Source organism: Lepidochelys kempii, chromosome 8, assembly GCF_965140285.1.
Source record: "Lepidochelys kempii isolate rLepKem1 chromosome 8, rLepKem1.hap1, whole genome shotgun sequence".
NCBI lineage: Eukaryota > Metazoa > Chordata > Testudines > Cheloniidae > Lepidochelys > Lepidochelys kempii.
In genome coordinates this window covers 52,075,777-52,091,369 of record NC_136387.1, presented here as the reverse complement: position 1 = coordinate 52,091,369, position 15,593 = coordinate 52,075,777, and positions in this window count along the sequence as shown.

The window sequence follows — 15,593 nt, the reverse complement described above, 5'->3', positions numbered from 1 at the left end:
GTGGAAAGTTCCTTTCCCCACCCTGTGTCTGTCTTGCCTATTTAGACTGTAAGCTCTTTGGGAAAGGGGCATATTACCTTGTGTTTGTATGGCATCCAGCACAATGGGGCCCCATTTTTGGTTACCATCATAAACATGAGTAATAGTAACAACAACAGAGGGGAAATCAGACAGCACCTAAAGGGAGTGCTGGTTTCATCATAATTTGAATTGCACATCTTGTGAATCCTCTCCCAGGCCTGAAGGAGAAGGGAGGGACTCAAAACCATCATGCTCATCCAAAACACTCCCACACATGTATGCTGAAGTCAAAGGTAGAATGTACAGAATTGCTGAATTTTCCATGTTTTGCCAAATTCATCGGATTCCTCTGTTGACAGTAACATCCATTGTTACAGGTAGCACTTTCCAGAATTTATTTCTGGCTCATACAGCCTTTATTTTGTGGATTGTTGTGGCACTTAGCTATTTCACATTCAAATTTATATATACAACTGTAGTCACTGGCAAGTTTAACAGTCAGCAAGGTCAGCAAATACTGATGGGGTTCTCCCTTGTTTGGGTACCCCTGTCTTCATCTCCCATCTGCCCATGGCAGAAGAACAAAAAGATGGGACCCGATGCAGGTTTTTATTCTGGGCCCCCACATGCTATCCCATGCACTACATTCAAATAAACTCTTTCTTCCCTCACCCTCCAACCTGCTTCTGCACCCCTGCTCTGCTGCCCTGTTCCCATCCCACCAGCTCCCTGCCATGCCAACTGCTCCCAGCAGCTCAGAGTTGTTTTGCTTTGCTGCAGGGGGAGGGGGAGGGGAGAACCATAGCTGTAGTGTCTGTTTTTGAGAAACTGGAAAGTTGGCAACCCTACCACCACGGCAGCGTGTTTGGTGAGTACGCTCTATGCTGATGGGAGACAGGTATCCCGTCGGCATAATAAAACCACATCCAGAAATGGCAGAAGCTATGTCAGCAGGAGAAGCTCTCCTGCCAATATAGTGCTGTGCACACAAGTGCTTATGTTGGTGTAACTTATATTGGTGAGGGGGGTGGTTTATTCTCACCCCTTGAGCGACATAAATTGTGCCGACATAGGCTGTAGTGTAGACATAGCCTAATAATACCCCTGGCCATCAGACCCCATTTTTATAGAGGTCCCAGAAGACCCACACCCACCTATCCTCCAATACCTCTGCAATATCCAGCACAGCATTTGAGCATGCCCAGTAGTGGTTGGTAGTAGTAGAATTTTCCTTATCCCATCCTGCAGGGGTCACAGCCATTGGGCATGCTCCAGCACTGAAGGGGCTGCTGTTGGGAAATGTAGTTTGTTTCCATAGCCTCTATATCTTCCTCTTATTGGGGGAGAAATATGTGTCAGCCTGCTTCAGCTTCTCCCTAGCCAGCCCCACTCTCATTCTGTCATTCTCTGCTAGATTCTGCACAGAAAAAAAATTTTTTTTAGGTTTACTGCCCCAAATTGAAGGATAAATTAAACAGCACAAAAACACACTTTATTTAGGCCGCCTGTACTTCCAACTTAGTTATCTCATACTATAAGATGTTTGAAATGAAAACCATAAATACAAATACAAGTTTGTTTTTAGAAAAGATTTTATTATGAACTGCCTCCAAAGATTCTAAGCAGCAGAAACTATTATTTTATAAACTTTCTGATCAACTCCTGCAGTCTAAAGTAGAAAATCAAGAACTACCCCTCAATTCAGCAAACATAAATCTGTCGTTGTATCAAGGTTTAAATCAGGAAAACAATTTGTGCAGAACCACTGAAGTTCAACCTGTATGATGAAACTTTGCTTGAAACCAGCACATCTGCATACCCTGTAGATGAGCTATAAGCCAACAAAGCCAAAGATTTCATAGAAGATGATCTTAATACCAAAAAAAAACCAAACAAACCCCAAAGACCCTGAGATTAACTTGAAAGGAGCAAAATCAAAAGGCCTCTAGATGAGCAGGTCAACAATGAAGCAGGTCAAAGCAAACTGAAATAGGTTTGACGTTCCCGTGCCCATTTGATAAATGCCGCTTTCAACACTCAGTTTTATCATCTGAGCAATTGCATATGCTTGTACAGATTTGTCCTTGCCAGACCACCGAAAGTGATATGCCAAATGAGCAGTTTCCTTTTTTCCTATAAACCACCATTTTTCATCTTCATTTACAGAATGAAAAATGCGCCAAATGAAGATTTGCATGTCAAATGGCTTAGTATAGCCATATCTTTCAGATTATACATCCCGTCACATTTGTTGGTTGTTCGGGATACAGAAACTCAAAAATCAACACAGGTAACAGTGATTGGAAGAATACGTTAAAGTCTGTATCTGTTAATGGGAGAAGCAAACAACATGTGCAGTCACATGTGGCAGCTCTACAGTTTGCGAAGGGTCATAATTTCAATGCAGGTTTGATAGACAAACATCTGAAGGAATTAAGAAACAGCAAGAAGTACCAAAAAATATTGCTTGACAGAGTCAGAACTTTAGCTAATTTACATCTCCCCTAAAGGGCCCCTCTGAAGTGCTAGAGAGCAATAATTGTGGTATTTACTTCAGCATCGGTACACTTCTTGCCAGACATAATACAACTTTTGCCCAAAATATAAGTGACACCAAGAGAATCCAATACTTGAGCAAGACAATTACTGATGAACTTGTAATTCCTTTAGCAGCAGAAACCAGGGGGCTCATACTTAACAGCTGCAAAGAACTTAAATTTTTTACTGTCACAGCAGATGCATGGATATTAACTATATTGATGAAATGGCCATTTTTCTTTGCTTTGTTAATATTGATCATATAGAAAGAAAAGTAGATATAAAAGAACATTTTGTAATCTTTGTGGCAATAAGTGAGGCAGATGCTGCATCTTTATGTGACCATTAATTTATGTTTTATTCTGCAACTAAGGATTAGACCCCAAATACATGTCTCGACAGGAATATTATGGGGCCAGTGTTATGGCCAGAGTTCATGAAGGACTGTAAGCAAAAATGAGAGAATAACTTTCAGGAAAGGGAGACAAAGTGTGTGCCCCATAGATCCATTGTCCAGCACATCAGATGAACCCAGTTTTGGTGCATGCTGCTGAACAGAAGACCAGTCCAGACCTGATGGTTTGTTTCGCAACTTTGCAGGAAACATATACATATTTCAAAGACTAACTGTCAATGGGAAAAACTGATGATTAAATGTAAAAATAATCTTTATCTTCAAACTCTTGCTTGAGAGAGCACAGTTTTGCAAAGGGAAGAGGAACTTGATGACGCACTGCAGGCCCCTGAAAAAGTTGACAGCATTAATACAGCAGATGAATTGTACAGGCTTCTGAAGAATGAGGGACCTTTACATCTAAAGGCACTCTGCAAGACTAGATGGGCAGCTCAAATTAAGGCAATGACAGTACATTTTCAGAGTATAATTGAATGTCTGGAGAAGACTATTGCTGAAACTATCACTGAAAGCAGGAGTAGTGAGGACATATGTTGAGCAAAAAGCAAATTGCCTTTGATGGCTTGGATGTTATACCTCAATTTGTTATGGAGGCACAGGATCTTAGTTATCCTGACTGTGGCCTTTGGAATCCTTCAAAGAAAACTGACCTGTTCTAAATCCTCCAGACATTTGAGAGCACAGCGAATGAGCTCAGTGAACTCAGATCTGAAGAAAAAGAGGAAATTGTAAAAGAATCTCAGAACAGATGGGAAGCAATGGGTTTTGAAAATGTAAACTATTCAAGCCACAGGAAGAGATGTGTATGCCACATGGCTGATAAATTTGCACACAATTCTGTGTTAGAAGCAAAGGATAATCACTGAAGGAAATATTTTGAGGTCTTAGACAATATGATCAGAGAACTAAAATCTCAGTGTGAGGGATTTCAAGAGGTAGCTGCCTATTTGATTTCCTCCATCCCAGGCAAGTTCAAAATATAAACTTTAGAAGAGTCAAAGGGGGAGGTTCTTAAACATTTTGGGGAAAATATTAATATTTTTCTTCAGACTTGGTAAAATAATACATCTTGGAAGACATAATATCATGAACCAAGGACACAGAGGTGTTCATTTTGTCACTTGGAGTCCTGGGCTACTTGAATTTCACAGAATCAAATTCTCTTGATGATATTTTATCAGAAATGGAAATGTTCTGTTGACTTTCTCACCATACCAATTGGAGTGGCTACTACTGAACAGGCAATGAGCACATTAAGACATGTCAAAAACTACATGCATTCGACACTATCACCAACAGCTTGCTCTACTTGCAACTGAGAAAGACAAGACTGCAAGGTTGGAGCTGAACAGCATCATTAGAACAATTTGCCAAGGAAAAGTGTCACTGTGGTATGAGCTTCCAATAATTGGACATATGCATGCCAACACAATTTAGGTGAGCTTCCACTTTTGTTTAGTCCTGTGATTTGTTAAAAAACATTTTACCTTTAGAAAAGTCTAAGGTTATATGACCATTGGGACCCATTAAGCATGTTTTCTGACCATGCTCTAACCCTTAAATCCGCCCCTGACTGTAGTGATCCATAATAATGATATAGAGGTAATTTTGTCTCAATGCATTGGACTGCATTGGGGTGGCATGCCCTTGCACCATCCTGCATTGTGCTACAAAGCACTTGCCCTGTACTTTTTAAAAGCGGCCTGGCATACTGCCACAAATATCTCTCATGCGTTGCTGCTAACATGTAGGTGGAGAACTTCCATCTATACCAGGGGTTGGCAACCTTTCAGAAGTGGTGTGCCGAGTCTTCATTTATTCACTCTAATTTAAGGTTTTGCGTGCCAGTAATACATGTTAACGTTTTTAGAAGATCTCTTTCTATCAGTCTATAATATATAACTAAGCTATTGCTGTATGTAAAGTAAATAAGGTTTTTAAAATGTTTAAGAAGCTTCATTTAAAATTAAATTAAAATGCAGAGCCCCCCAGACCAGTGGCCAGAACCCGGGCAGTGTGAGTGCCACTGAAAATCAGCTTGCATGCCGCCTTTGGCATGCGTGCCATAGGTTGCCTACCCCGATCTGTACAATAAATATCCCTCATCAATCAGTGGGACAGCAAGGATCCAAGGCCCAAGATTTTCAAAATAAGAGCCTAAGTAAGTGGCTTGATTTTTTAAATTAGTATTATCTGTATTCCCATAGCACCTATCAGCCCTAGTCACGGACCAGAATCACATAGTTAGGGCCCTACCAAATTCACGGTCCATTTTGGTCAATTTCACAGTCATGGGATTTTAAAAATAGTAAATTTCATTATTTCAGCTATTTAAATCTGAAATTTCATGGTGTTGTAATTGTAGGGGTCCTGACCCAAAAAGGAGTTGTGGGGGGTTTACAAGGTTATTGGGGGGTTGCAATACTACTACCTTTACTTTTGCACTGCTGCTGGTGATGGTGCTCCCTTCAGAGCTGGGCACCTGGAGAGCGGCAGCTGCTGGCCAGGATCCCAGCTCTGAAGGCAGAGCCGCCGCCAGCAGCAGCGCAGCATTAAGGATGGCGTGGTATGGTATTGCCACCTTTACTTCTGTGCTGCTTCCTGCAGAGCTGGGCCCTCAGTCAGCAGACTCCACTCTCTGGCCTCCCAGCTCTGAAGGCAGGAGCACAGAAGTAAGGGTGGTATGTTATGGTATTGCCACCTTTACTTCTGCACGGCTGCTGGTGGGGCGCTGCCTTCAGAGCTGGGCGCCCAGCCAACAGCTGCCGCTCTCAGGCCGCCCAGCTCTGAAGGCAGCAGTGCAGAAGTAAGGGTGACAATACCACGACCCCCCTGCAACTCCATTTTGGGTCAGAACCCTCACTTTGAGAAACGCTGGTCTCCTCTGTGAAATCTATGTACTACAGGATAAAAGCACACAAAAGGCCAGATTTCCGGGGTGGGGGTGGGAGAGAGATACCAGATTTCACAGTCCATGATGCGTTTTTCATGGCCATGAATTTGGTAGGCCCCTCCCCATTGTGTTAGGCATTGGCCACACACAGAACAAAAAGACATCCCAGCCCCAAAGAGCTTACACTTTAAGTATAAAACAATAAATGACAGGTGGATACAGATAAGCAGGGGAGTACAAGGAAACAATAAGATAATATTGATCAGCAAGTGAGTGAGAAATAAAGACTAATATTAACAGAAAACACCATAGAGTTTGTACAATAAAGCAAAGATTCAGTTGTACAATGGAAATAGACACATTCTTCTGAGTAGAGATGATGCTTTTTATCACACCCTACTGTGTAGACATGCTACTCTGGTGGGAAGGTCTATTATTCATTTCTAGCTGACCTAATTGTGGTCAAATGTCTAACAGACTGAATTATCCTTAGATTGACTCTGTCAAGGGAACAAGTGTTGCACCAACAAGTGTACCTGATCAGTAATTACACGGTGCAAATCAGGTACTAATTCATACTCCTCATAACAGCAGATGCAAAAGCTTGTACTCATTTTCATTTGGTGGCAGCATAATCTTCCAGGGATATAGGCAAATGAATGATATCTCTAATTTCTTTATTAGCATAGCTATCTAAACCCATTTGTGCCTTAAACAGAGGTTTGCAGCCACCTTATCAACAGCTATATTTCAGACAAGAAAGTATTCACCCAAGAAGTCTTGTGGACTGTTTATTACACCTTCCCCAATCTCTTGATCCAAGCCTTAGGCCAGGTTTACACTACAAACTTATGTTGATGCAAGTTATGTAGGCATAAACCACATACTTGGCTCCTTGTGTTGAGAGTGCGCATACTCACCGGGAGTGCTCGTATCAATGCACAGTGCAGTTCACCATAGGAAGGGATCCCTGCGTGCAACCCGCCACTATCCAGCGGACTATCTTCTGGGAAGTTTTGGCAATGCGTGATGGGACTGAAATGAGTTGTGGAGGGGTGAGCTGGAGCGTGGGCTCAACTTCCTAGTGTGCAACTGTCTCCATCCCATTACGCTCTCTGTATCCCATAATTTGAGTGCCTTTTTTCAAAATCCCACAAACCTGTGTCACCCTCTTTACTCTCTGCCATCGCTGACAGAAGCATGGAGCCTGCACATCTCTGCACTATTGTCATGAACATTGTAAGCACAGGGCACATGATCCTGTAGTATTTGCAGAGCTGCAAGAAAAACTGAATCAGTGGGGAACACGACACTTTCTTGGAGGACAAATTGCTGTGGGACATAGCAAGAACCAATTCAAGGTTATTGATGGAGTTCATGGCAAAGCTACAGTTGGTGGAGTGCCGCTTTTGGGCTCAAGAAACGAGCACTGACTGGTGGGATCGCATCCTAGTGCAGGTTTGGAATGACAAGCAGTGGCTGCAGAACTTTTGGATGTGCAAGGCAACATTTCTGGATTTGTGTGCCGAGCTGGCCCCAGCCCTCCAGTTCAGGGCCATCAAAACGAGAGCTGCACTGACAGTGGAGAAATCAATGGCGATTGCACTGTGGAAACATCCACTGCCAGATTGCTACTGATTGGTGAGAAATCAATTTGCAGTTGGGAAATCCACCACATGGGTTCATTGTCATGCAACTCTGCAGAGCCATTAATAGCCTCCTCCTATGCAGGACTGTGACTCTCGGCAATGTGTAGGACATAGTGAATGGATTTGTAGCAATGGGGCTGTCAAATTGTGGTGGAGCTCTAGACAGCACACATATCTTTATTTTGGCACCAGACCACCTTGCCACAAAGTGCATCAACAGAAAGGGGTAGTTTTCTGTGATTATGCAAGGACTGGTATATCACTGGGTACACTTCACTGGCATCAATGTGGGCTGGTCAAGGAAGGTGCATGATGCTTGCATCTTTAAGAACACAGGACTTTTCAGAAAACCGCAAGCAGGGACTTTTTTCCTGACCAGTGGATTACTATAGGGAATGTTGAAATGCCAGTAGGATCCTGGCCAACCCAGCTTACCCCTTGCTTCCTCGCTTCTGAAGACATACACCAGCCATCTCAATTGTTCCTTGGTGCTGTCGGTGCTACCGACTCAGCAAATGCGGAGTGACAGTTGAATGTGCTTTTGGTTGATTAAAGTGATGCTGGCATTGTTTACTCACAAGATTGAACCTCAGTGAGAAAAATATCCCAATGGTTATAGTTGTGTGCTGTGTCCTGCATACTATATGTGAAGCAAAAGGGGAAAACTTCCTGCCAGGGTGGAGGGCAGAGATGAAGCAGCTGTCTGCTGAGTTTGAGCAGCTAGACAAAAGGACTATTAGAAGAGCTCAACAAGAAGCTATATGGCTCAAGGAGGCTTTGAAAGACCATTTTAACAGTGAGCCACAGTAGCGTGTTTTGCTGTACTATGCTCTACCTGGCCCTGCTCTTTTGTGACCTCTTTGGAACTGCGTAGTGATTGCTGTACATGTAGGAATATAACATTGTCAATACATCTATTAATTTTGTTTATGGGTTATCCTATGAGTTGTGTTCCACTGTCAGTATCAAGTAATTGGTAGCAGGTCTGAAAGCAAAGCACTCAGTAGCAGATGCTGCAAAGTAATAAAGATGAGTTAGGTTTTAAATAGTAGGCATTTATTTTGTAACAGAATTCAGTGCAAAAAAAGGAAACTGAAATTTTAAAACAAATATATTTAAAACTTACTAAAATTTAATAAATTAAGAGAACAGGACTTATGAAGGGGAAAGTACATTCATGTCCATTTCAGCTACACCTACACCAACCGTGGCTTTCACGGGTCTGTGTATGTGAAGCTATGGTTTTCTAATGTCTGCTGGGGAGGAGTGGTTGGGGCAGTGCATTGGTCCATGATACCACGTGGAATGTTATGGGTAGTGGTGGTTAGAGAGGTCCCGATATTGAGTTCTTGATGGGCTGCAGAGGGATGTGAACCCAGGACTGTTGAACCTGCCAGTTCACCAGAGTGTGTAGAATCTGTGTTTGCTGCCTGAGAAGCCCCATTACATTCTGGTGCAACTCCCTCTCCTTTTCCTGTGCCTTTCTTTTCTACACTTTTTCCTTCTCCAGGCTCTCTGCAATGTTCATCCTCCAAGTCCTGTGCTTATGGTCCAATGCAGCACTGGCTTGCAGTATCTCATTGAGCATATTGTCACGAGTCCTCTTTTTTCTCCTCATCTGGCTCAAGAGTTCCACGGATGTGGAGGGGGAGACCTTCAAGGACACAATGACAGTTGCTGCAGATAAAACACACAGAGGTACCATTGTCAGTATATTCACCACAGAAAGTGAAACTTAAGATGAAGAACTCACTCCCCTTACTCCCCTAAAGTTTTAAGCACTACCTGCTCATTTGAACTTCTGCTTGACATTGCTTGTGCACAGCCCAGCCATGGTGAGTACAGCATGCCGGGAGTTAGGAAAATGAGGAGGGAATTGCTCACTTGCATGAAACTAATAGCACAGAGCATTGGCACTGAATACTGATACCATTTTCTCCAGTCAGTGGTGATTTTAGCTGGTATCTTAGTCCTGATGGTAACAAAGGCAGAGAGAGCACAGCTATTGCTGGCATCCCAAAGCCACTCAGACACATATGCTGCTAGCCAGTGTACTGCAATGGTGCTTGCCAAAGTTATTGCTGATTGCTGTGGGAAAGTGTCCGACCATGGAGGAAGAAATAAGGCAGCCATCCCTAGAAGCCTTTGGGAGGGGATTGCAGAAGACCTCCATGCAAGTTTCATCAAGATCTCTCAGGAGGATTCAAGGGACATCCCTGGGTACATAAACAATCTCCCCTGCTTAAATCTAGAGGGGACTGAAAAGCACGTAGCAATTCTACCTCTTCAAGCATGAATTCTCAATGGACTGTATTTAATGAAAAGTCAAAAGCTGTGTCCTGCTATTTTGGGGTGCCCTTCCTGTAATGGAAAATTAATGTACAAACTTTCCGAAGTTCCTTCCCTTGCTTTGGGCTTGGCCGTGCTTGACTGGTGGGACTGCAGTGAAGTCAAAAACAGGCCCTGGCTTGCTATGCAGCTGGATCCTCTGGTCCCCCATCCTCTTCCTCCTCACTGTTTACAACAGAGGCCTTTGACTCAGGCTTCTCAGAGGTACAGACGAGGTTGTGTGGAGTGGTGGGGTCTCTGCCAAGCATGTCATACAGCTCATTCTAAAAGCAGCAGATCTGAGGCTTGGCACCAGATTGATTGTTGTCCTCCCTAGCCTTCTGCCGCAGCTACTTGGCTTTCACATGACCCTGCTGCTGGTCCCTGTCTTAACCTTTCTACTGCATCTCCTGAGCAATCTGCTCATAGATGTCCACATGTCTGTGACTGGTTTGGAGCTGTGCCTGCACAGCCTCTTCTCCCCACTGCCTGGGAGATCAGATATCTCTTGTCTACTTCAGGCTGGAGTGCATCTGGAGCGTGTAGCTGGCACGGTCAGCTGGGCATTTGCACTGAATAGTGAAGAACTGCCCGGTGTACTCACCAAGCTGGACAATCAGAAAAAGAAATTTCAGAAATTTGCACTGCTTTACAGGGGAGGGGAATTTCCAGTCTACATGACCTGTGGGCAGTGGAGTTCACAATGGTGATCACATCAGTCAGTGTGGGGCATTATGGGACAGCTCTGGAGGACTGTTATGGCTGACTTACGTAACACAGTGTCTACATGCATGCTGCATCAACCTCTGTACATCAACCTTGGCTCAATGCCACTTGCGGAGGTGGTGTTACTTTGCCAGTGTAATGGGCCCCTGACATCGGTGGAGGCAAATATAAGTGCAGACACATGCACAACTATGTTGACAGAAGGCAACTTACATAGACATAACTTTGTAGTGTAGACCAGAGGCCTTATGGTCTGCAAAACAGTAACAAGTACCATGTTGTCTGGGTCCAATCCAGCCAAACCATTCAGCACAATTAATGTGCTTCTCTTTAAAATGAATATACATATACACAAATTTTCAACAATTTTGTTGTGCCTCAGTTAGGGTTGCTACACATACAATATACATGATAAACACACAGATCTTCTTCAGGTCTGAGAAAGGTACTCCCAGTGTCATAAATTCTTAGAAAAACACAAAACCTATCAGTCAAAAAGGACAAATAGGACTGCCATGGACACATTACAGCCAGGGAACTAATTCAAAATCTTCCTATTAAAAATTTATTAAGAGAAACCAAACAAAATCTATATAGAAGACTCAAAGGACATAAAATCTAACCCTCTACAAAATTTTACATTGATTGACTGCCTATATACAGGTCAAGTCAGGAAATTATACCCTGTTTCAGCCCACTTTAGAACAACACCTCAGTATGGATTTGCTATTAGGCACCTCCATGATGTGATGAAGTTATGTAATGCACTGCAGCTGCCATGGGGGCTGATCACCTTGTGCAAGCTGCTACAGGCACAAATTGTAGTATAATGGATTTGTATCTGAGTGATCCCTTGTACTCAGGTTCTATAGTTTGTAAATGATCTGATGAATGCCCCGCATACCCCTTGTAGCAGGCGTAACTCTCTAGAGCACCAGCTGTGCTTTCCTTTGAAATTTCTCAGGTGGTTCAAGCATCACTTTCACTTCTATAGCACACACAAGTGACTAATCTAGTCTCACACAGCCATTTTTGATTTAGCCCTCAAAAATTATTTTATGTTTATGCCTCAGAAGAAAATTTGTGGCAGACACACTACATTAATACTGAATTGTCAAGTGCCAAACCTGAGAGCATGTTGTTCATTTTTGTAAATGTATTAGAAGAGGAGGGTGTTAAGAGATTCTACATTGGACCCCAATGTCTGGGGACATCTAGTGAACATTAAAGATGGCATGTCTATCATGTTAACACACTGGATCAAGTTTTTCTTTAGTGTAGCATCATTCAAGACAATGGTGTTAAAATAAGGATTTAATTCATCCCTGTGTGCTGTATGCTGTTGCTAACTTGGAAAGCTTCTCCAGAAAGAGTTTATACACATCTACAAAGTTTTCTAATAATTTAGAGGGTGAAACAATTTACATAAATCAATATAGATCTGTAATTTACATACACAGTGAAAGCTTCTCTTTCTCGACATCATAATAGTGTCCAAAGGCCTCAATCAGGATCAGAATCCCATTGCACGAGGCACTGTGCAAACACACAGGTAGACACCATCCCTGCCCAGGGTGACCATTTATGTTAATCTGTTACTGTGTACAGCTTTGATCCATAAATGATATGTGAGCTGGGAAAGGAGGAGAGATTATTCTCAGAATTATTTTTTAATTTGCTGAAGTATTTGCTTTAATTTCTGTTTCATGAGTCAGAAAAAAAAGCTGCCCCATGAAGATACAATACTTGAGTTCAAGAATCCTGATATAGCAACAGATTTATTCTGCAGCATTTCCCATGCACAATGGATACATCAAACAAATAAACAGGCCTGTCAAGGCCAAGGGAGATTAGGATGACATCTAGAGGCTGTTGCATGTACTGTAATATAGAACATCCAAGAATGTTCAGCCAAGAGTATCATTTCATTGGCTTATCATTTTAACTTCACTTTTTGGAACAGAGACTGCATGCAGTGTTTGTGACCAGTTGACCATTGTCAATGTTTGGGAGAAGGGGTTGTGAAATTTATATACCGCAGATGCTTTTAAATTAGTGAATAAGTGCTTCTGGCAATGTCATATTTCTCCTTAAAGTAGCATTGCAATCTCAAAAAGAAAAGGAGTACTTGTGCCTTGGCTTTTTGGCAATTTTCCCCCCTCTTCCAAACTGCTTATGTGACAGAAAACTCATTGGACGACAGAAATTGTCAGGACAGAATTTGTAAGGAGGCCTTGTTTACGGATATTGACAAATCTTTTCAGACAAAGTTAGCTTTATACAAACAACTTATTCCTGATACTACATGAGGCTGGTAACGTTACAGTTGATGATAATAATTAGCATTAATACACATTTTTCCTCTTCAAAGCACTTTGAAAACATTAAGTAATTAATACTCAGACTACTCTGTGGATAAATAATGATTAGGCCCACTTTAAGGATAAGAAGGGATGTGGCCAATGGGCACACAATGATAAAGTGGCAGAAAAAGAATTAGAATTTAGGAGTTCCTTATTCATATTCCCATTCTTGCTCCACTAGACTATTAAGAAGCTAATGAGTCACAGCATATTGCATGGTTTTCAAAGTAGTATTAGATTATATAAAATAGTAAACACTTTGCAAACACATGCAATAGGTTTTTACAGTCTTACCTCACTCCATCTCAGTAAGAGGTCTCATGTGACTGCAGCATACTCCATGCTCAGCACAAGCTAGTTATGCATGGATATCATGGGATGTCATAAGATCTAAGGAATAAAAATTCTGTTTTAAACTAATAATGCTGAATACCCTTCCGAACATCCCCTCCCCTCCCCCCCCCGAATATAAATATTCTCTCAACATTGGCACATTCTTTTAAAATGCTAATAACCTTCCTTTGGAAAGTGCTCTGAGATCTATGGATGAGAGGCACTAGAAAAGCTAAATATTATTGCTACTCATTTGAAAGTGGGGTTCTGCTCTGAAAAGTGACTCTGTAAATGGCATTGCGGAGTTTTAGGTTTATTGACTATCAACAATTCCCATAACAAATGTGTTCAGTTTACAAGTAAAAAAATGTTATTTTTAACTGCCGTCCCTGCAAATCTAAGATCTGAGAATAAGCTTGATTTTTTTTTCACCACATGCACCATCATCAATAAAAGGTTCCGCAGGCCAACATATACCTGGGCTGCCCTATTAACTTTAAATTCTGACCTCTGTTCTATCTGTGCAAACCAATGGGTTGTGCAGGAGTCAGTGACTGGAACTTGGTAAATAGAATCCAACTCATTCAGTTATCTATGTTGTCTCTTAATGGCAAACTGAAGTAAAATATATGTGTGTGAATGTGTATGTGTGTGTATATATATATAAACAACAAGGAGTCTGGTGGCACCTTAAAGACTAACAGATTTATTTGGACATAAGCTTTCATGGGTAAAAACCCCACTTCTTCAGGTGCATTTAGTCTTTAAGGTGCCACCAGACTCCTCGTTTTTGTGGATACACACTAACACAGCTACCCCCTGATACTTGTATATATACAAGTATATATATATATATATATATATATATATATATGTAATTTATCCCTAAAGTCAGCAGATTTGTCTCCAGTACACACACAAAGAGGGCTGATCTGTCGTTAGAAAGTGCTTACAGTCACTTTTTGGAGTACAACCATGTTTAAGAAGGAAGAAGCACTGCAATAACATTTTAGGCAAAGATAAAATGAACTGTCTTGCATCTTCATTGCAAAATTCCTCACTCCCAAATAGGGATGGGCTAAAGTGATTTGAAAGATATTGAAATCTTTCCAATGTAATAGGTTCCAGACTTTTAAGTTATATAGTTTCATTCTGAATTTGTTTGCCAAATAAATCATAGAAACTGTGAATGTTTTTTCCCTCTGTGTATACCAATAAGATTAAGTGAATAGTAATTAACTGTGTCCTAATTTAGTGTAGATAGTTCTATTCAGTTCTACTCAGGTTCTTCTATTGTGCCTATCAACATGGCATCTGGGTACCTTACAGAAGTTTATTAAGTGATGTAACTAGCATCTCTGATATGTAAGTCACTTTTCCTCCCTTCTCAGCTTCCCAGGAGGAAAATTGTGAGAATTATTTTTTTTTAATGTTTTTCATTTCTGTTTTGCTATGTGTTTTTATTACTGAAGGCAAAGTTGAAGAAGTGTGCCTACATTTGGAATGGAAAGTGCTGAAGTTTGAAGTCATTCTTAGGTCCTACAGGAGTTCATTCCACAGTCTTCAACCAGTCTCTAAAAAAGAACTTTCTCCTACATAAATGAGCTTTCCCCTTGTGGTGGACAGCTCCACTGTGCTTGAGGAACAGTTGTCAACCATGGTCTACATCCCAGAGTTTTAAGTGATTTTTAGGTATCCTGGGCCCAGGCCACTGAGCACCATGAAGACATGGATTTGAATCTGACTCAATATTTTATGGGAAACCATTGTAGTGAGCAGAGGACAAGTTTGTTTAATCACCCGTACTTAGGGAACACATTGGCATAGGCACAACCTGGTGATGTGCTGCCCATCCTGCCAGCTTTGGCCAAATGAAAAAATTAAGGGGGGAGCAGCAAAACTGAAAAACAGCAAATTCTTCCAGTGGCCCAGAGTCTTGCAGTAGTCACTCCTTCTCTCTCCTCCCATATTTATTAGTTTCCATACTTCCAAATGCTTACAGTTTGTAGCTGGAACATTAGTTGATATATGTAAAAAGAGAAGGAGTACTTGTGGCACCTTAGAGACTAACAAATACAAGTACTCCTTTTCTTTTTGCGAATACAGACTAACACGGCTGCTTCTCTGAAACTTGATATATGTATGTAACAGCAACTGTAGTTGAAAAAATGTCCATTATATGCCTCCATATAATTCTGTAGTTAACATTAAGATGTCTGTTTTTGTTTTATTAAAGTGATTATTTCAGTTAAGGTGGTCTTGGGGAAATCACATATCATTTCTCATATAATCAGGGTATATATTATTATATATTATTATATATTAAT